At 43.8% G+C, this 23,028-nt stretch overlaps 1 long non-coding RNA gene across 1 annotated transcript; it reads right to left on the reverse strand.

Annotated features, from left to right (window-relative positions):
- Positions 1-6,608: 6,608 nt before the first annotated feature.
- On the reverse strand, positions 6,609-14,934 carry LOC124073609. The gene is made up of 3 exons (XR_006845695.1): positions 14,818-14,934; positions 9,306-9,706; positions 6,609-7,154 (listed from the first exon to the last, which is right to left on the reverse strand). It is a non-coding gene; the product is annotated as an uncharacterized LOC124073609 (long non-coding RNA).
- Between the last annotated feature and the right edge of the window lie 8,094 nt (positions 14,935-23,028).

The following is a 23,028-nucleotide window of genomic DNA, read 5'->3' on the forward strand; positions in this document are numbered from 1 at the left end:
TATTTGGCACAAGCGGATAAATGATTAGGCACCCTTAAAACAGCTAGATATGGATCAATTACGGCAAGCCATCATATTTTCAGATTTTTTTAGGTTTGAATGTGAACTGCAATCTGTATGTATGGTATTTGTGATCTGAGACACAATTATCGCTTCTATTGTATAAAATGAAAAAAAGAAAGGAAAAAGGTTCGGGCTACAGATAATGCATAAAATCATTTACTCACAAAGCTGGGGTTTTATATTCTTGCTCAATGTACTGCATGCGGAAATAACATTGCCAGGAAATGTCTGAAAGAATAAGGGACTGTACAAAAATCATTAGGGTAGAAAGAGGTGCTGAACCCAACATGTTTCAATTTTTGAAAAAGCAAGGTCAACCTGTGCATTATTATTATTTTCTATGCATCCATCTAGTAGTAGTAATGTCAGTGTTTTAAGTTGCTACAACTACTTCAACCATAAATTCCCTTTTTGTTACTTAAAAGGGAATATCATAAAGAAATTAAGATGATTTACCCAATTAAAACACAAGAACTATTAATAAAATGGTTTGTTTACGCAACCACTATGTATATTACAAGTGAAATTAGCATTTGTTCCTGTCAGCCTGTTGAATTTGGTTTAACATGCAAACTGAGATACACTATATAGACAAATGTATCCAGACAACCCTCTTTATGGAGCTGTATTTCAAGGGTTGAGCTCAGCCGCTCACTTCCAGTGAAGGGGAATCTTAATGCTTCAGCATACCAAGACATTTTGGACAATGCTATGCTTCCAGCTTTGTGGTTACAGTTTGGGCAAGCCCCATTTCTATTCCAGCATGACTGTGTCCCACTGCACAAAGCAGAGTCCATAAAGACATGGCTGGATGAGTTTGGTGTGGAAGAACTTGACTGGCCCACACAGAGTCCTGACCTCAACTCCATCCAGCCCCTTTGGGATGATCTGGAACAGAGACTGTGAGCCAGGCCTTTTCATCCAACATCAGCTGACCTCACAAATACTCTTCTGTTACCACTGCGAGACTGTCCAGGTATTTAGAATGCAATGTCATTAAAGTCCCTGAAATGGTCAGATGTGTTGTCTATATAGTGTATAATGTATGAATGTACAAAGCTTTAAGTGTCTTGGTTGCATTTGGGTTAACTGTAGAAGAATGGACAATGCAGTTCAAGTCACCCATGGGCTGAAAACGGACATGCAGAACAACTACATCATGGCACATGGGAAAGCCATGTTTGTGTATTTGTTTTTGTAGATGGCAAATCTCACAAGTTAGAAATCATTTTTGTACAATCCTTTAGAACAACAGCACAATTATAGAGAGCAACTGCAATTTTCCATCAATTGATTTGAAGTTGTTGTTATTCCGATAATGAACACAAGATGGCATAATTGATACTGTCTTCCAGTACTTCAGAGGACCCAGAGAGGGGTAGCTTTCCTTTTCGTTCCATGGCTGTTACATCAGTATAATACTCTGGGCCTGCATTTATTAGAAAGTGGAAAAGAAAGAGTGAGCAAATAATATTAAAACTTCCAAATCCCACTGGACAGAACCCGTCTCCTGCAAGGCTGAATTTTAACATGTGGCTTGATGCCATATTACATAATATTGGTGGTTCTAATGTAAAGCAGTTCGACTCGAATGGGTAGCAGAGCAACCTATGCCAGGTCCCAGTATGTGTGTGGGGGTGTGTGTGGAGGCGTCAGAAAGGGAGTACCACACGTTTGTGCTGTGCCATGCACAATCTATTCCATTCTACACCCACACAACTAAATTCTGTAACAACTATCAAAATGCAGGAGAAAAGCTATTCACGAGTAAACAAAACATGTGCAGATACACACAGATACTAAAATTCATATGCACCTGTCATTGTTTACGCACACTGGAAACAATTGTCAGAGTGATTTAACCCCACTTGTCCTCCACGGCAGAAAATATGATGAGCAACATCACACAAGGAGAGCTAGTCCTCCTCTTTCTTGACATGTGAACAGCTGGGGTCTTCCGTGTTATGACTCCTGCTGCCACATCTGGCGTTTGTGTCTCCGTGCTTATGGCTGTATGTTTGACGAATTCTGCCACATCTGGGAGGCAGTCCAGCTGTCCCCCTCCTCACACCTCTGGACAGCATCCTGCAGACACTTAGCTGTCACTCCAGGTTACCTGGAGCCCACCTCACCGTTAAAGGCGAGATATTGACTACATGTGCATCCACACTGCCACATCTGCCCTGTGTGAGACTGGGTATGCTTATCAGAGTGTGCATGCATATGTGTCTGTGCACGAGTGAGAACCTGTGTGTGTGTGTGTGTGTGTGTGTGTGTGTGTGTGTGTGAGACATTGGGTACATGTATATCCTCAGGGCTGAGGCTCTAGTCTTCACACCTCTCAGTTCAAAACACACCCAGAAAGACACACCAGACACTGTAGCCAGGGTATGTGGGTCAAAGACTCAAAAAAGATTTGGAAGCTTACATTACCAAATTATGGCAAAAATATTTAAAAGAAAATACATTCAAGACTATCAAAGATCCCCAGCAGTGGTATTTATTTTAAAAAAAAATGATAGCACAAATGATTCACCATGAATATTCTGAGCAATCATATTTTAAAGAAAATTGGTGTTAGATGAACTCATATTGTCCCAATATTCCCTTTGAATCTGACCTTATCCCACAAATCCTGTTTAATCTGAATGTCTTTGCTGAGTGCATCACCAAATGCATTTTACACCAGGTGAAATATTTAAAGTTTCAAACCAAAGGCAACACTGTAGTAACATCGAACAGAAAACTGAAGTTGTCGTGTGCGCCATTTATATTTTCATGCTATTAGAAATATACCTGAGAATATTTAAAATAATAAATCTTTTTGTTTGATAAAGGCATGCATTTTTAAAGCTGGTGAGTGAAGTAGGTTATATTTTGGGGTTGAGTTTTCTCTATGTGTCCAGAAAATGAAGAAGACGCAGGCACATATGCAAGGAAAAGACGTGTAAATATGTCACTTTGTTGATTTAGGGAATCTCAGTGGGAACGAGACTACAAAAAAGAGGTGTTGTGTTTTTTTCTTAGGTTTTTTTTGTGCTGAAAGAAGGTATTCTGGACTTCTTTCATTCTTCCTTTGTGCCATGAGTCATGAAGGTGCATTTCGAAATACTCGTCACTGGCATTATTCTCTTAGTCAGGGGCTCAACGAATGTATTAGCTTATATTGCACGAAATTAGTTTAAAATGAAGATCTTTCTTAAAATAAAAAAATGTCACTAATACATAAAATCATTTTATTTTGATGACTGATAAATGTTCTGTAAAATTAAAGCAAGTATTTTTGGTTTGCTTACATTTAGTTAAACAGCAAACAATTCATAGAAGTCTGATTGGGCTCTAACAAAATATGAATTCTCACTATTTTCTGGCATTTCATAGAATGAAAAACTCATTTATTCAAAAAAAAAAAAAAAAAAGAAAGACTCAATGATAACTCAAGTAATTGTTATTTGTAGCCCTACAGAGACATGGGGGTGCTCAGAGATTTTTGGACTCAGTTAAGATAATTTCTATGATAACCAAATTGTCATATTCAATATTGAACATTGTAGCACGGCGGAATACGTAAGTTAGACAGCTACAGCTGTCTTCCCCCGTCCACTGTTTCAAAAACCATCATCTGTGTGCATGCCTAGAAGGATTTATGATGTGTAAAAAGGAGGCTTGCAGGGAAATAGTACTACTGTACTGAACTACGTAGTGTGCCATCGAGTACATCTCTTTTTGTGTCTATGTGGAGCGTTGCCAGTTCTGTACCTCCAGATCAGTGCAACATGCATCTCTCCCTAAGCACTCCACCACTGAAGAATCTCCACTCTAATTAACTGAGATTACAGCAATTAGCAGACCATTAATCACACCCTTATTAGTTTAGCCAGGCAGAGAGAGGGGAAGAGTGAAGAGAGGGATGGAAAGACGGAAAGTGCAATCGGATGGGAAACAGAGGAGGAGGAGGAAAGACAGAGGGGGAAGAGAGGTTCTCCTCCTGGCACCGAGTCGGCTGTGATTTCACACTGCCTTCTGTTTCACATAGTGTAGCTTTTGGAACAAAACAATGGCTCTCTGGTTATGTGTTTGTATATTGTATATTGTGTGTGGTCATATTTGTATTGAAGTGTGTGTTCGGTGGTGAACAAAGATCATGAGGCTGACATACACTTGCATGCAGATACACATTCATGCAATTTCAAGCATGAGACAGGGGAGGTGTAAAAGTATAGACTTAGTGTGTCAAGTCCTAAAGACAAGTGTGTGCAAGTGTGTGTGTCTGTCTGTGCATATGAGTGTGTGTGTGTATGCTAAGGTTGTGGGTGGTGGGTGGTAGAGTGTGAGTTTGGGCTGGCACAAGTACTTGTATGTTAAAGCAGTGTGTGTGTGTGTGTGTGTGTGTGTGTGTGTGTGTGTGTGTGCATGTGCATGTGTGAGCCAGGGGGAAGAGGTTGTGTGCATTGAGGAAGGAGTGAGAGTGAAGCAGCTTCAGAGGATGAATTTCTAAATACGCTCTATCTGATACCATCTTATATCTACTGTTCTCTCTATCTCTCTTTTTCCTCCCCCTGCCCCCCCACCCCACCCCCACCCCCCAACTCGCCTCCCCTCGTCAGCAAGCGGGGTCAAATGTTATTCCCTCCTCGTTGTCACGGTTGCCAATCACCTCACATTCTGTAGCAACTGTTTCCAAGGCAACGGAGAGATCCGGTTGCCAGGCACCGAGAGCAATGCATGTGATTGTTACTTATTTATTTAATTCTATCTTTATCTATTTGTTCATTCTAAATGCGTCTGCACTTGTGTTCACGTGCGCGCCCTCCATGCGCCAGAAATACACTTGTATGCAAACACGCACACACACACGTATACACATTGTTATCACTGTTCCTCTCACACTCTTTTGCTCGCTCTCACATGCACACACACACATGCATGAACTGAACTGCTTTTTTTTTTCTTTTACACACTTGTGTACTCATGTGCACACACACATACGCACACACACACACACACACAGACAGACACACATGGCCCTGGCGCTAACTAACTAACCCATCTGCATTTACCACAGGTGTGAAACGTGCGCATTGGATGACAAACAGTGATTATCATAGCAATAAGGATCCTAATCTGAGCTCTGCTCTCCTCCTGGCCTTCTGTTCCCTCCTCTCATCTGCCACGTCTCATAGGAGCAGCAGTGATAAAGACAGGACCTAATGAGAAGGCTTTTATTGCACTGTGATATCCTTCCTCCACCCCCCCACCCCTTCGATATCCATCCTTCTATACCTGCAGCATCCTTTCTCTTTCCATCCATCAATCCATCGGATCCCTGCAGCCACTCCAGCACGTATCAGGCCTTTTGTTTGTCTGGATAAATATTACAGGATAATTGTAATGGAGTGACCCATCAAGGGGGAAATTACCGCTATCACCATGTGGCCAAATCCAAGACATACTTATTCATTCAGAGTCTATTGTCTCTGTTTGCTTTAGTGCTGAGGTTATTACAGACAGAAGTATAGGGGGGCAGCGTCGATGGAGGACAGGGAGAGGAATAGGATGATGGGTCAGAGCAGATGAGAAAAGGCTCCAGTTGACCAGGTTGATTCTGACAGCGGCTGCTTCGATGTCAGTTCACTCATAGATTTAACATGCTGGACTCTTTGTGTGCCATGTTTCGCTACATCCCTGTAGAGAGGTTGCTTGCTATTGTGCAGAAAAGGTAGTAGATTATTTATGTCCATCATTGTCAGCCTTATGGGAAGTGAAAAATGAAGTGCTGGGCATGTAAGCAGTGTTGTAGATACACAGTATAAAGTGTAGGCAGGACAATTGTGCATTTAAAGAAGTCAAAACAGATGCTAGTAATACTTGCAGCAAATCACCACTTACATACTGTATACTGATACAATTTTAGCCGTGCTGCCGGAATACCTCTAGGAATCTCAATATAGGTTTGTGAGTCAGCACACTTTGGTGACCAGACCAAAAACTCTCAACAAAATAGCAGAATGGTAATCACAAAATTTTCCACAAATATTCATGGTTCCCAGGGGATGAATCCTAGGGTTCCCCCTGATTTTTCCTCCTGTGTCACCAGCAGGCTGACACTATGGACTCTTATTGAAATGTATCATCAACTATTGGAGGGATTTCCATAAAATTCATGGTTCCCAGAGGATGAATCCTAGAGACCTCAGTGATCCTGTTGTGTCACCATCAGGTCATCAAGTTTTCATTTATCCTGTAAAGTATCTCAACATTGTTCAGACATATTGGCACAAAATACTGGAGGTCAGTCATCGTTCCCAGAGGCTGAATCGTACTGACTTTGATTATCCCGATTTATCTTGTGCTATCAGGTAGTTGACATCTGTGGTTTTGAGTGAAATGTCTTGAGAACAACTAAATGTATTTACACCTATAGAATACAATGTTAACCAAAAAAAAGCTCGTGATTATTTGTTTTATTGAGTAATTAATACCATCATCATTAACATCAGTCTGAACAGTGAAAGGTGACTTTATCTCTTCTGTATGTCTTGCTTTGTGCCAACAGTGACTTTAAATCCAAAGAAATTCAGTTTATCATCATCAACAGCAAAGAATCACATGAAAATCTTCACTTTCAAAAGGCTGGAACAACAAAGTTTCATGTAATTTTACTTAAAATGACTTTAAAATGTATAATAACAGTTGATTTTCCATAGACAAATCACAAAATTAATCTATAAATTTTTTTTTAGGCCAATGTATTATAATGTGAGGTGTCCCTGTGTACAGTCTCAGTATTAATCAGATATCAGAGAAAAAACAAACTAGTGAAGCAGGTAATCAGCGTAGGCAGGGAAATCAATCGGATCTTTAATTGCTGTGTGGAAGAAGAGACAGAAAAACTGCACATGCACCCATGCACACAAACACACAAACACACACACATGCACAGTGACAGGGAGACAGTGGCGCTGATGTGAGTCTCTAGGGAGTGGCGTGGAGAATCCTCTTGGCTGGGAATTTCCAGGGTTTAGCACACAGACACAGTTTCTGTCAAAGGGCCCTTTTACATGGATGAGCCCCAGCATCACATTCGCCCACTGTGAAATAGAGGGATTTGAATAATCTTATTACACCCCATTACAATAACACTAATATGATCCAATGCCCTGAAAACTATACCAGTGTGGGGAAAGTGAGAGTTTTGACCACCCCACAGGGTATGGCAGACAGGGCAAGTAAACCACAAAAATAACAAATATTTTATCAAAGAAATAGTGGTTTTATTTGTGTATTTAACTAACATTACAGTGACTTGATTGGTGATTTGATCCAGACAGCGATGGACCCTTTCATGAAAGTACCAATACCACAGTGTAGCAATACTCCACTTGCTTCACAAGTAAAAATCCTGCATTCCTAGTTTTACTTGTACCCTCTCAAAGAAGCACTCGCACTTTTTTAAGTGTGTTGTATGTCATAATACATTATGGATTCATTAGTACTGATGCATGCGTGTAGCATTTCACTGTTGCAGCTCCTATGCTGTATACAAAAGCAAACCTTTCAACATCTTTTTGTAAATCAGATTTATTTTCAGTTGAATCTTTATTTCTGACAGTCACATCTGTTCATTTTCTCTGTATTTTTTCCAGATTCTGCAGTATACTCTGTACTACTGTGTGTTGTTATCTAACAACGCTAGTATACCATACAGGAAATTTAAATGTTTGTAATTTATATCTGTATAATATGTCAGTTTAAAAGGAAAGTATTAGAATCAGAATACTTTTCCAATCCCTGGGGGAAATTGAGTATTGGATGTGAAAAGTCTTTTAATTTGCTTTTGAAATGAAGATATCCAAACTAAACAAAAACTATCGACAGTCACTGCACCGACTTTAAACCTGCAACAACTGATTTTCTGGGCCCTTCGGAGCAGCAGAAACTAGATGTAAACATTGACATATTGTCACCTTTTAAGTCATTTTGGTGAGCTTGCCAGAAAACAGTCATGGATTGACACACCCAGCAGTTACGCACGAACAAAATCATTCATTTGGAGTCGTCTTTGTTTGCATCTGATGAATGTCACTCTGAAGTTTCCTCATCTTTGAGTCTGTTTTTGGTCTCTGCCAGCTCCTGAGGGAAATATCTGGCTCTTTAGCTGCTAAATGCTCCGCTGTGTTCACCAGATAGTCTCTAACTGTGTCTGTTGTACAGTGAGCATTAAGAACTTCTTCTCTGCAAACAGCTGCCTGCTGAAGCTCAAAACGATGCTGTGAGAGCGATGAGAGTGAAACAGTAAAACAACAACAACAACAAAAAAAAGAGCTCAGCCTCGCTATGAAGCTCTGTAAAGCGAAGAGGAGCTGCACATTCAGATAATTTTTCTCTGTAGTTCACTACGAGCCACCCCTTACAAATTTGTATTGTCACATTGTTTTCACATTGTCGTGTCGAATGACAATTTTATTAGTTTATTTTATTATTATTATTTTTAAATAACGATAATAGCCACACAAAGTGAACTGATGAGAAGTTGTTGCACTGAAAAATGCATCAAGTTTTTGAAGCTTCTCATATGCGCAAAGTAACTCAGATAAATGTGGTGCAGTAATAAATATGGCAAAGCGCAGTATTTTCCCTCTGAAATGTAATGAATTAGCAGCAGAAAATGGAAAAAAAAACTTTGGAAATTTAATCTCAGAACTTGACCAAATGTGCTTCATTACTTGGATCCATGGAGCTTTTCCTCACATATTATCCTCATTGACACCGCTGCTACGAGTCTGTCTGTCTCATTGTCCCTGTCTCTGTTGTTCTGTTTCCTTCTCTTCCTGCCCGTCCTCCAGGCAGCTTGGAGAACAGCTGAGCGTAGACTGAGATTTATCTCTGACTTTCTAAATGTGTTCCTGCCCGTGCCCCTACCTGCCTGCAAGCCTGTTTGCCCGCCAGCCTGTCTGGATATTGGATTTGCTCTTTGACTGTGACCTTATACACGACAAGCCACAGGAGCTAGTGCGACTGCTGGACCTCCTGTCCTGTCGTGCAGGGTCGTGTCTTCCTGCCAACGGAGGCCCAGGCCCCCCCGCCCACCCTCCAACCAAACCCTCGATGCACCACCACCACTCCACCATGTGCACTTATTGGATTCCCCTCTTAACCACGTACTCTGATAAGGGCATCTGTCAAGCGGATGAACAATCAGAGCTAAAAAGGTGTGTGATGCACGCTTGGAAGGATCTTACTTCCTGCAGAGGCCAAGAGGACACTGGATGGAGGAACGAGGTGAGTCTCAGGACCAGGACTTTAGGACAGGATTACCATCACCATGGATGCTCTTCACATCGAGCCTGTGCCCGGAGGAGGGCATAAACTGACATCCGTTTGTTGTCGATGATGATGGCTTCCGCTCAGCTACGCGTATTCTCAAGCAATAACATCGACATCTGTATTATCAACCCAAGAATACCCGTGGTCGAGACGGGAGCAAACGGTCACGCCACCTCACTCCCCTCCACCTTCTCTCCCTCTCTCTCTGTTTCTCACTCTCTTCTCCCATCCCCCCCTTCGCTGTTCGACGCTATACAGCAGGAGAGAGCTGGAGGGAAGGGTGGGGATTTTATAAGCTGCTGAAACTGTCCAGGTCCTGCAAGAAAAAAGAGAAAGAACACAACTCTTCAGTGACTGATTCATCAGTGGATTAGGACAGCTATTATTGATTATTTTCACTATCAATTAATCTGCGTATTTCCTTTTCCATTAATCAGTTGTCTATAATAAATATTTTAATGTCTTGTTTTGCTTGACCCAAACATCACCAGTTTATGACAAAGAGAAGAAGCACATCCTCACATTTCAGAGCACTGAGCAGGAAAAAGTTTGACATTTTTTTCACTCCTTTTGTTTTAAAAAGACTGAAGCGACTGATTGATTTTTTGATTATTTTTTGCTGATGGATTAATTGTTTCAGCTTCAAGACAAGCAATAGCACATCTTCACACAGATACATTAAAGTTACATTTGCTTTCGGAGAGAGAGATTACTGATGAACATTGAGCAATTAATCACAAAAAAAAGGAGGTGAAGCGTCTGCGAGTCAGAGTTTTATTCTTCTAAATGATTGCTTTGTTCAAGATACCTCATCTGGGTTTTACAGAAATCCTCACGAATTGGTGTTAATATCTCTTGTCGCCTACAATTCGACGATGAAACTGCCATTGTTCCCGTGTTGTAAATATCCTCTACTCACTATTTCTTCTGCCACACCAACTGTATCTGCAGTCAGCAGCAGGCGAGCGAAGAGAGAAAAAGCAGAGAGAGAATGTGACGGACTGCCGCGCTCACATGAATAGTCATTTTGTCATCACACACCAGGGTGCAATAAAGTTTGGGCTTTTTTGTTTTTCAACGCTTGGAACCCCTGACTGAGTGCGACTAAGGAAGTGGGAGATGTGAGCTTTGCCTTCCCTGTCCTGGTGTTTATCAGTGAGCGCCACAGTCGCACGCATACATCTGAGGGAGTGAGGGCTGCCCCCGCAGTGCTGCGAGCTCGAGCCCCCATGCTGCACACATGAGAGAAATCAGGAGAAAGGGAAGGAGAAAACAGAGCGAAAAGATACAGAGGAGGAGGCAGCGAACGGGAAGAAGAGGCAGACTCGGAGGCGGCGGCGCACGTGTGTTTTTCTGTGTACCGGGAAGATGGAAAAGGACAGGAGAAGGCGACATGACAGCATACAAGTGAGAGAAAGAAAAGGTGGTTGAGGAGAGAGAGAGAGAGAGAAATAAGAGAAATGTCAGAGAACAGAGTGGGGAAAAAAGAGGAAGTGTGTGTGTGTGTAATTTCAAGGGAAGAAATGGATAAAGAGCAGGAGGGAGTGTGTTTGTGTGTGAGAGAGAAAAAGATATGGGGGGGGGGGTATCAGCTGGGTTCGGACTGTCATTCTACGACATGATTGGCTGTGTCAGGAAGAGATAAGCAGTCTTCACATCCCTCTGCCCTCGCATCTTCAAGGCCCTGGAATCAAACGGTGGAGAACACCGCCGCGCGCTCCTCTGCACTGAAAAGAGACTACATGAAAGGAGTGATTCCTGCTATTATTCTAAACACCCCTGCATGTGAAATACCACACGTTTTCAAAGAGATGGATGTGGAGAAAAGGATGAAAAGGCGGGAAGACAGAAAATGGCTGGTTTGAAAATGTTAGGATTCTTCACAGGAGGTTGTAGCCTGATAGTACCCTTGTGGTTCTGAGGCCCTGAGATCTCAAATCCCTGTGTCTTTACAACTCTTTCTTCCTCTTCCACTTGCCATAAGCTCTCACATTAGACAGCATTAGGGAGGGAGACGGAGCGAGGAAGAGCAACTCCCCTACGTCTCAGTTCCTGCAGGACTCAACGTCTCAGCTCTTAAATGTCCTGGTGGCCCGTCCAGCCAGTCTCCTCTGACTCAGTCAGTCACTTCCCATGTGTCATCTAAGAGAAATCCCCAAATTAATCCTTCACCCATTACTATAAGCTCTGACACTCTTGTATAGATCTGCAGGATTATAGAACAGGTAGGTATTATAAGGTATTACTAGGAATTAGTTTTTTAAGTAGCAGCTTAAACCTTCACGTCTGATGACGCAAAGGTCCAGTGAAAGGAGTTTTTGAACATTAATTCTATTGATACAAGAGCTTTCTTGCAGAGACTTAAAGGATGATGTAAAAATTCAGATCACAAACCCTTTATAAACCCACAGCTTGGACCCACACATTGAGGATTGATTGTGCAGATCTGAGCGAGCATCTGAAAGTATTGGGATAAGAGTAAGTGTTGTAATGTTTAGACCCTGTGGGGATAGAACACACACACCAGGCTTGTCTAAAACAGACAGACTGTCTGCGAGGCTGCACAAGCATCACCGGCAATCTCTAGTGTGCTCCCAAACAGCTCCCCACTATGCGCCGCATCAATTATTCAACATATTTATCTATGCAATTTGACGGCCTCTCCCCTCTAAAGCTCTGAACAAATTGCGGAAGCAGCTAATATCGCTTCTGGGTCTGTGGCTCAAATCACCGCGCTAGCAAACCCCAGAGGCTGAGCACAAGAGGCTGTAAACAATCACTTGACACTTTAGCACTTATATTTTTTGATCTGTCGGGCTAAATGCAGGCTGTGAACTCATGCACACCTCCGCTCGGAGCTGTGCATACGCTAGGTAGGGCCTCCTTTTATGAAAGAGACAACAGCGGTAAACGTGTGCACAGGAGACCTGTGGAGCTTTCACAATACTAACAAATTTAAAGCATCCCTTCCCCCATTGGTACAGATGCACACAAATGCACACTAACAAGCAACCCCCCCCCCCCCCACACACACACACACACACACTCCACCACCACCCCTCCTCATTTCTTTCTTTCTCCTCCTTTCCGCCAAACCAGCATTTAGCATGACACACACCGAGGAGCTGGGGTAGCCAATTATCAAACAGATGTCAATGTATGCGTTACAATACTAAGGGGAGCCCAATTACCACACAGATGTTTTGTTTTTCCTCCTCTCACTCCTTGCTTCTTCTTTTTTTTTTTTTTTTTTTACCCAGCATCCTCCCTGCTCAAGGCCCTCTGAGGATGGCCTAGCACCCCCCCACCACCACACCCCCCTCCTCCCATCACCCGAAAAAACACCCTCCACCAGTCACACCAACTGAAGTGCACACATGTATACGCACAAACGCAGCCTTTCGTGAGCCAAATGGAGAGCATGTGGATGTCAATCAACAGGGTGGAGATGAAGGGAGGGGTGGTGGTGGTGGTGGTGGGGGGAGGTGATTGTGGAGCGAGCGGGATGCAAGAGAGTGTTTACATGTATGTGTATGTGTGCGTGTGTTGGAGGTGGGTAGCAGGAGGAGGGGTTAGCTATAGGTCCACGGATCAGAACCAAGGACAGCTCCCACTGGAGAGATATGTGCCGCTTTGCTGCGTTACTAAATGGAAGTCTCCACTGTTCACACACACACATTAAATACACACACTCACATGCATGTGCATTGCGCAAAAGCACAGACACAAACAAATGGACGTGCATGTACACAAAAGGAAATGCTTACAATCACTTTCAAGCACAATCACATGCACCCAAGAACTAAGCACAATTTAGTAATCAACTGTTAGCTCATTCCTCTTTCCTCTCTTCATCCATCTCTCTTAATGGATTCCCAAGGTTTCAGCCAATCTTTTTTTTTCCTATTTCATCCTGCTCCTCCTCCTCCTCCTCTCTTCTTTGCCTCTCTTTTTCCTCCCTTCTCCTCTTTATAAGGGGTAGAGAGCCTAAAAGACAGAGAGCTAGCTCCAAGCCGAGCCCACATGAAACTGAGGAGATGGAACTTTATGTCTCTCTGCTGCTTGATCAATAGGAATTTAATGGACAAGGATTGAGTTCAGGGAGTTCATGCTTGCCAACGTGCCTGAGGGGCTGAGCACATGCACGCTGAGAGGCAGGCAGGGAGGCGCACACACGCACGCACACACACACACACACTCTCTCATTCAAATTGATGGTTTTTCTCTATGGCACACAGATGCACACACACACACACACACACACGCACATCACACTGCCACATGCTTTCGCAAAAACACACATGCAGAAGCTGAGAAAAAGCGACAGATTGAATTGCAAATTTTCTAAACATATAAGGCACACATTCAGTCAATTCTAAGCCTTAAACGGGATCTGCTTTCATACACACTGAAAAAATAATTCACGTGTTATTGAATTACACATCTCATGGGGGGATCTATAGGAGAAAGCTTGAATATTTCATTGAAGTGAGCTGAAACCAATCAATTTGTAGAGGACACCACATTATACAGGCTGTTGTGAGAGAGCACCTCCTGCCTCCCAAACGTAGAGTTAAAGTGCAGTGTTTATCCCACATAGACACTGACATGAACCTTACACAAAATCGCTGTGGAGCATAAAAGAGAATGTGAAATGAAGGCCCGAGAGCCTGAAGTAGACGTTCATCTACAAATGTAACAGCCTCGTGACGGTCTGGCAGCATCACATAAAGCTCAGTTTCATTAACACACAGCTGTGATGAGAGCTCATTTGGAGCCCAGATACACGACCAGCCTGTCATTTCTCTTATTCCTCTCTCCTCTTTCTACTTTTCAAAGTTTTATCTTTGCTTTACGAGAAAGGAAAATAAAGTCACTCACATCTGCAGTACAGCACAGGCCGTTCGCTCTGAAAGCGAGAGGGAAGTCATTACAAATGAAAGCAACAAGCGGAGTCACGTCAAACTCTTGTTTTACTTAAGTCTTGGCTAGATGTAAAATAATAAAATAAAATAAAATAAAAACGCTCCCGAGCAAGCAGTAAAATACTTGGTTAGGAAAAGAATTGCTAAGGAGAATAAAGGAAGAAGGAGACAGGCATGGTCTGACGGGGTTATGCCACGACACCACTGTGGGCTTCTCACTGCGCCTCTCACACACTGAGCGCTTATCTCCCCTCCACCCCGTCGAGTCCGCGGACAGGCTGCTCCATACGGTGGTCAAACATGTGAAAAAGCCCACCTGACAAAACTGACAGCTTTTCATACGGCACCGTAGGCCATGTCGCTCCCATATTTCTGCGTGACTTCCGCTCAGGCATTAATTCTATTACACAGCATTTAAGTCAAACGGATTAAGAGAAGAATGGCAGCGGCGGGAGCGGCGGCGGCAACGGCGGCACCTCTGGAGGATTTGTTCCATACTCACCCCATTGTTGGAAGTCTGTCAATCCCTCCTCGTGCACTCAAGTCGACGGCTGTGTATTGGCAATATCTGGAAATCACACTGAGGGGGGGAAACGCCCCCTCTCTAACTCTGTCTTTTTCTCTTTCTCCCTCCATCCCGCCGCACCCCCCCCCCCCCTCCATAAGAAGCCTCTCCCTCGGAGGAAAAAATGAAGGTAAAAGGAGGAGGAAAAAAAAAAGATCCGAGAGGCATACACTCTACACCCTTTATCCTCCTTTTAGATCCTGGAATCTCAGGCTCTGCTTCTGCCCTCATCTCTCTCTCTCTCTCTCTCTCTCTCTCTCTCTCTCTCTCTCTCTCTCTCTCCTGTCCTCCCATTGTTGCGAATCAAGCGTGGTCAAAGGGGCGCGGCGGAGGCGACTCAACGATTCAGGATCCACAGAGAAGAAACAGATTCAGGCTCACACTTGATGGTGATGCACACTGATCAGGATGTAGTAGACAGCTCAGATACTGGGAGGGGGGGGCGGGTGAAGTTTAATGATAATAAGAAAGTAACAGGGGTAGAAATCGCACAGAAATGTAAATACCAAATATGTTAACTTGGCTCAGTTTTTTCTGGTCGCTGGACTTTGCGCAGCTTCAGTTTTCTCCTTTGTCTCGATGTCTTAATTCCATTAGGCTATAACAAGCGCATTAAACAATAGTCTCTAACTAAGGCTTGGAAATTATTCAAATGTAACCTTCACCAAAGTGTTCGAATGATAAACCTGCACACCGGGAGACACTCATTAGGCAGTGGCAGGCTGCCTGGAGAGCTCTACTTTGGAGCCGTTTGCCCTGAACATGACCGCGTTGCGCGTTAGGCTAATTAACTTTTCAAAATTACAGATGGTCCCGCATTTAAATTCTGGGCGGAATGATCGACATTTTCTGTTATTAATTCTGGGCCCCGCCTCCCTCGCTACAAAATCATCATTGTGCATAAAATTAGGCCCATCTAGCTTCTTTTTTTTTTTGCTCGCTTTAAAAATTGTCTTTTTCATCAGCAGCGCATAATAGGAGCTGATGGACAGACGGTAAGTGCATTACTGCCTGATGCACAAGTGAAGGAAGTCTCACAGCCTGCCCATTCAAGAGCACAATCTGTGTGTGTGTGTGTGTGTCTGTGTACATACTGGGGCCCACTGTGAGCATTGCAGCTCCCTGACAGCTACTTCTCAGTGACTGGCTCTATATCCATCCTAATCCAATCCCATGGGATTTCCAGGCGTTGAATTTCCACAGCAAGAGGACTGGCAGCTTCAGCTGGATCTCTGCTTCCCAAATCTCCCCAAACCTCTCCTTATCCGCCCAGGGATTACACAGCTCAGCTCCCTGGGTAGGAAGTAGAGGTAGTATACTCCAGTAGCAGTAGTAGTAGTAGTAGTAGTAGTAGTAGTGGTGGTGGTGGTGGTGGTGGTGGCGGCGATGGTGGTGTGGAAGCAGTGTTGCTCCATCATTGCATAATAGCTCAGTGTATCTGACGAGGTGGGCATATTGTGGGACTGCACCACCATTCATCATGTTTATTATTTGTCAAACAGTATCAGGATGCAGGGTTTTACTGGGCTGACACTGGAGGCGGATTTACTTTATATCTTAGAAGGGCCAGGCGGAAAGAGCACACACACACACACACACACACACACACACACACTGTATCTGACCATCTATCACTCTGCGGCTGGTACAGCTGTAGCATTACATAATACTGCTGCATGCTGCCTGTCAATCACTCAATGATTTCGATTTTTCATCACATGACTACTGTGACTACTGCGTGTGTGTGCACAGAGCGGACGATCTGTGTTTCAGGAGGTTGTGGATAACGTATGCTGTGGGTCATCTCCCACATAGGCAACATTCTGAGGTCCTTTTTGAGCCAAAATGAACACGGCGGTCAGGTGGTGGTTTTGGGAATCCGAAGCAATCGGAGAGAGTGCGCCCAGACAGGACAGTTGTAAGTCCTGCTCCCCGTCCTGTTTCCCGGCTCTTTGCTTCTCTAATTTCTTCTCTCTGTCTCTCCTCTGTCTCTCCCCCTCTTTTGCAGTCTGCTCAGATCCCTGTGGTATGAGCACATTTCTCATTCCCTCTCCTTCTCTCCCTCACCCTCGCTCCCTCAAGATTGCTGCTTTATTAAACAGACTCTCCCTATCTTTCATTTGCCACTCTCCCTACCATGCTCCCCACTCTGACTCTCTGTGTTTTTTATTTACTCTCTCTTTTGCCCCCCCCCCTCCTCAATACACACGTCGCACAGGTTTTTGCATATGCCGATGCATTGCTCAGCAGTCATTTCTGTACAGGCTTTTTGGCTCCATCTATGCCCACCATATTCTCCTTTGTACAGAAAACCAAAGGCTACAGAAATAAAGAAAAGCTTCTCGAATCTCACCTCTGAATTCTCTATGCTCACCTCTCTGTTCGCCTTACCTCATCTCTCGCTCTCTCTCTCTCTCTCTTTGTTCACCCTCCTCTTGCTCCCTCCATCTCTCTCCCTCTCCTTGTGCTCCCTCCATCTCTTTCAGACCCAGGGCAGCTATATTTAGCGGCAGGTTAACTGCTCCTGTCAAAGGTCTGATTTGTATTCTCTGCATGCAAGTCTGACTCGGGCCTCGCAGCAACACAAACAAAAGGCCCTAGTTTGAATATGCACTGAGCCCACTGGCTTAGGAATCAAAGCCCTCTCTCTGCCCCGCTGCCAGTGGCGCCACCTGCTATGGAAGGGGAGGGATGGGTGAGGAGGAGGAGGAGGCTGGGTCGTGGGGACTCAAAGTCAAGCTCAATTCACTCCAAACGTACACATTCATGCAGGGAGGAGCAACCCGGCTCAATGGGGCCTACTTCACTCTGTTGCACCACACACTCTGAATGTGCAGGGTTTGAGTAAGCGAGGGGAATAAGGAAAGGGTCGCGCCCCTGTACCTTCCTTTCTGGACGACAAGAATATGGGATGGCAGGAGGGAGGGACAGGACAGGAAAATAGAAAAGGAGCCCTTGCAGAGGAGACGAATTGAGAATAGAAATGTCTCTTTCCTCAAAATCTGCCCCAGGCTGAAGTGACAGGGAAGATTAAAGTGAAAGGCACATACATTACACGCTACTGTACATACAAGGACACATGGGGACTCCGTGGATTTGAGCTAGAGGAGAGGTGTGATACACCCTGCTGCTTTCCCCTCGCTTCTGCTGCCTGGTCTCATCTGGTCCGGCAGCAGGCTGTGGGTGACAGGCTGAAATGGCACCCTGCTACATCAAGAGATACAGTCACTCTGTTCCACATTGCCCACATACCGAAGCAATGCCAGCCTCCATTGACAATTTGCTCAGCCCTGTCCCCCTTTATTTGCTGCTGCTACGCCTGTCAAGCTTATAAGTTTATAATAAAGACAGATTTAGATTGAAATTCTCATTAATTTTTGAAACAATGAGTCCTGGAACTCTGTAAATGGGTCTCAAATATGCATATAATGGCTTTGATACTGTGCTAAAAGACTGAAGCTAAAGCTACATTTCACTTGTAAAAATTCTGCATCATTGCCAGCCGAAGAAATGGTAATATTTCCCAAGTGTAATTATTTTCAAACGGTATGTTTTATTTTTCAAAGCCCGACCGTTTCAGTGTGAGGATGAAGGGCCTGAAAATGACAGGGACACGTACATGGACAACTGCAAACAGCGCAGACACGCAGTAGTTCTGCTGGCGTTGTGGAGTCAGCGTGGAGGAAGCGTTGCTCTTACACGCTCTGTAGTTTGTAGCTTAGTAGAGGCGCTGACTTGTGACCAAGAAAAACAAAAGTACGCAAGCGTCCGCACATCACCATCACACACCCGCTGACACCTGCTGCTCATCACGCGGAGCTTCGTGGAGCATGGCGTGCTTGTGGTTTCAGAAAGTACATTTGCAGCTTTAAGGTAGCATAAACTTCCACAAATCCAGCCAGGACATCTGATTATAACAGAGTTAGACTATAAAGACAGACAAACATCCGGGGTTTCCCGCTCATCTAACATTTTGATCAGCTAAACCTGACTGAATCAACTGTTCAGTCGAGTAAATCTGAATCATCAAAGGGGTTACATCATACTACAGAAATCTGTATCTAATCACTGCTACAAAGAATACAAAACAGAAAGGAGGATTGTTGATTTTACTCGAAAAAACCAAAAGAAGGAAAAACAGAGAATATTTCAGCTCCCTAAAGTTTCACCTCCCTTAAGGTCTTCTAATAAACATCAGTGCGAGCTAGAATTTTGCATTACTGCATTATTATCTGAGTCTGAGATTTATGGCCATGTGGTTGGTAAATATTTTGAATGCAAACAGTGACAGTTGGTGTCCAGTCTGCTCACTTGGGTACTGACATTGCCAAACATTATCAACAAACATGACCAGTCATTGCATGATTCAAATTGGGGGGGTGGGGGCTTATCCAATCAAAACCAAAAAAATAGAAAAAATAAAAAACAATCTCCACATAACTGTTTTTGAATTGTCTGTTACATCCGAGTGGCGTCCCAGAGTCAGACAAGTGATAATGTGGTTGGGAAAATAAGCATGGTGCAGACATGTAATGAATATATTTCCTGGTTGACAGAAACATATTTGAATATAATTTCAAATGAGCCGAGGTACACGTTGTGTGTTTTGCGCACTGAAATAGCTTTGAAAATAGATGAATTACCCGCTGAATAAATGAAGCATTTCCCTTCTCAACTAGTTAAAGAGTTTCTATGAGTAGTGTTTGGCAGTATATCTGACAGTGTATCAGTCTCAGGTGCTCCAGAACAGCCTCTGCTCTGACTTTTCCGGAATATTCCTCTTTCAGTAGGAAAAGTTTTCAGGCACACTTTAGATTACCAGTGTGATCATTTAGTACACCTAAAGCATTACTAAAACATTTTATATTCGGCTAAATTCTGAAGGGAGGCATTTCTGTAGCTCGAGCTACAAAATAGTTCTAATATCTAAACTATAGAAATATAGAAAGGAATAGAATGTGATGAAGTCTTTTGTAATGTACAGACACAGCTTTGTGTTGTGCACGCATATGTAAGCATGTGCGAAGAGGGTTATTTCTGTAACTGTTTTTTATTGTCCACAGACACAAGTAGAGTACATAAGATTACAAAGAAGCGTTAGTATGCATGCTGTATGCATATAAGAGTGAGTGGGAGGACGGATCTGTGGGTGCCAGGAGATACACGTATCTGTACATTCTGTTTGGTCTTATCATTATCTTGGGCCCTTCTGTCAGGTTGGTGGGGCAAGTGGGAGGGTTACGAGATGGCGAGTGTGTAAGAGACATTGTGTAGCTTGTGGTTATGATGTGATACTGTCCATTACTGTGCATTTGTGGTCTACCCTAACATTATTAGTGCGACACCATAGAGTAAACAGTGTGGCAACGTTTTTTAAGGTGTGTACTATGTTTAAATCACATTACTGTCATTATTGCTAATGTTGTTAATTATTTACCAAATAAAAGTGCCACATGTAGTTTAGCTCCTTTCCGTGACATAGCTGTTGTAAAAGTATATAAGCCTGTTGGTGCTGTGGTCTGTACTTATTCAATATGTACCATGTAATTAAAGGGTGTGATTTATTTCTAGGTTACCTCTTTTATTCTCTCCTACCCACCAGTACTTCACTGGCATCCTGTATGAACAACATATTTACACTGCAATTTGCTGGCTGCACTTTAAAACATTATCAGCTTTTCAATATTTTTTTTATAGGAGTCTTGGATGTCAAACTATATTGCTTTGAGACTGGAGCCTCATCCTTCAGATATGTGACAGGCCAACACAGTCACAGCGCCGTGGGCATCTTATAGTGACAGACAAATCTACAAATATTTACTACATTTTACAGATGTTTCTATTCCATAAAACAAATCACCGCTCGACATTTCTGCCCTCCCTCCTGTCTTTCTCTGTCAGTCAGTCTGTCTCTCTTTCTGTCTGAATGCTTAAATGCACTGCCGAGCCCACAACCATAAACATTGAGTGATTTTCCCATTTTCAGCTGTCTTAAACAGGACTGGGAGGTGTTTTCAGCTTTATGGATATTGACTCCTCCTCTGCTCTTTGATCCTGGCTGTCCAGACTCAGACTGGAGCCTCCCAGCTGGCTGTAAAGCCGGTGACAGCTCCAAACAAGCAGCACCCACATAAAACTGCATGTTCATGTATTGTCCAGGCCTAGTGAGACAAAAACCAGGTCTGTCAGTCAGTCAGTCAGTCAGTCAGTCAGTCAGTCAGTCTGTCTGTCTGTCAGGCTTGGAATGAAAAGGTTTCACTGTAAGACACACCAGGGGAGAGGGAGTGTCAGTGACATTACATGCTTCACACACAATTAGGATTATGATATGCTTGTATTTCATTTATCCTGATAAGTAGGGTGAAACAGTACAAATATGACAGCTGCAGTGCGGTTGACTTCTCTTGACTGAACTTGCACCCATCAGCCTAGTCTTCTGTCAACAGCTCACTCAAGGGGAATGTCCTCATTGTCTATTAGCTCCGTGTTTGTCCATGTGTTTGTGTGAAACAGGTCCTGAGCCTGTCATCAGTCAGATTTACAGCAGCAGCGGCAGCAGCACTGGCAGGCAGGCAGGGGTTATGCGGGTTGGGATGAGATGCGAGGAAACTCAGCCTGGCTCACTCCCCCAGGTCTTGTACTATATGTGTGCGTGTGCATGAGTGTGTGTGTTTTTCAGGTCAGCACCTCGCCCACAGTCCACTGATGATGTCCACGCCTGATGATGTCATGGTATCGATCAGCAGGGCGTCTGTTGTGGGATTTGGTGTCAGTGTCTGGAGAGAGAGAAACAGAGAGGGGAAGAGAGGATGGAGTTGGTGGGGTTAGGTGTAGACAGATAGATAGATAGACAGATAGATAGATAGATAGATAGAGTGTGTGTGTTGTGGAGGGAAGGGGGTGAAGTGAATCAAGCCCTGTTAGACACAGGGGACTTGGAAGGAGGAGGATTACAAACCTTACTGCCAGCTCTGGCCATCATTTAAACCTACTTCAACATCTCATGCAGTTTTGATCGATATGTTGCCAGGCATTAGCATCACATTAACAGTGTGAATATATAGACTTATGAGATATTCTTATAAACATTCACTGCAGCCACCTCGCAGAATGGCCTGCATCGCGACGTCATCTTGCCAATAATTGCTTTGATGAACCTCCTCCTGTGCGAGAGTGGGATTTTATGAAGTGGGCAGAATCATAAAATATACAGTGGGTTGTTTTTATGGATTTGTGTCCTCTGGGTTTCCCTCCGATGCCTCGCTGTAGTGCAGCACCTCCATCACGCTGTCAGTGGGCTGAGCCATGGCGAAGTGTATTGTGTAGGCTTGTACATTTAGGCTGCAGCTGCTGCATTAAGGATTGCATACGCTGCTCTGTGCTACCCAGAAGAAGAAGCAGAAGAAAAAGAAGAAGAAGGAGAAAAGACTTATTCCTTCTCCTCCTTCTCCTCTATCTCTCACTATCTGTTTCCTGGAACCTGCTCTTGCAATTGGATTTAGTGTCTGTCTGTGTGCCTGGCTTGTCTCAGCCCTCTCGCTCTGTCTCTCTGCTGCTCCATGGCACTCCACTTTCCTCTTTACTGCCCTCCTTGGCTCATCTCTGCATTCTAATTGGACGATAATGCAGCCAGTGTGGTCCACAACTACATGACAGTGCAACATCAATGGTGCTCCTTCAACAGGCTCACTACTGACCGTGTATTGAGCTGCTGCTGCTGCTCGTGTGGAGGTTATACTGTGTCTGTTTATGTATTTGTGCATGCAGAGTACAGTAGCTGTTTGTGTTTAGATAAGGAACCGAAAGAGAGAGAGAAGGGGTGGGGGATGGAGCAATAGACAGTTCATTGTTTACCTTTATCGACTCTACTCCCTCCTCCCATCATTCTCACATTCCTGTCTTTTCTACTGCATGCATTCACTCCTAGCCATTCATCCTTCCATCCATCCTCTCTCTACAAACACTCCTTTACACCTGACCCTTTGCACACTTATCGCTGCACCCATTGCCCTGCACTGCTCCCTCTGCATCTGCTCCATGTTCAGCTGGGGAGTGGGGAGTTGGCCGAGTAATGGCTGTAGAAACAGCCTAATAACATTACAGCTGCCATAAGGGTGGGGAGGGGTCAGGCAGGGTGAAAAAGGGAGC

The sequence above is a fragment of the Scatophagus argus genome, chromosome 16 (genome assembly GCF_020382885.2).
Source record: "Scatophagus argus isolate fScaArg1 chromosome 16, fScaArg1.pri, whole genome shotgun sequence".
Classification (NCBI taxonomy): Eukaryota; Metazoa; Chordata; class Actinopteri; family Scatophagidae; genus Scatophagus; species Scatophagus argus.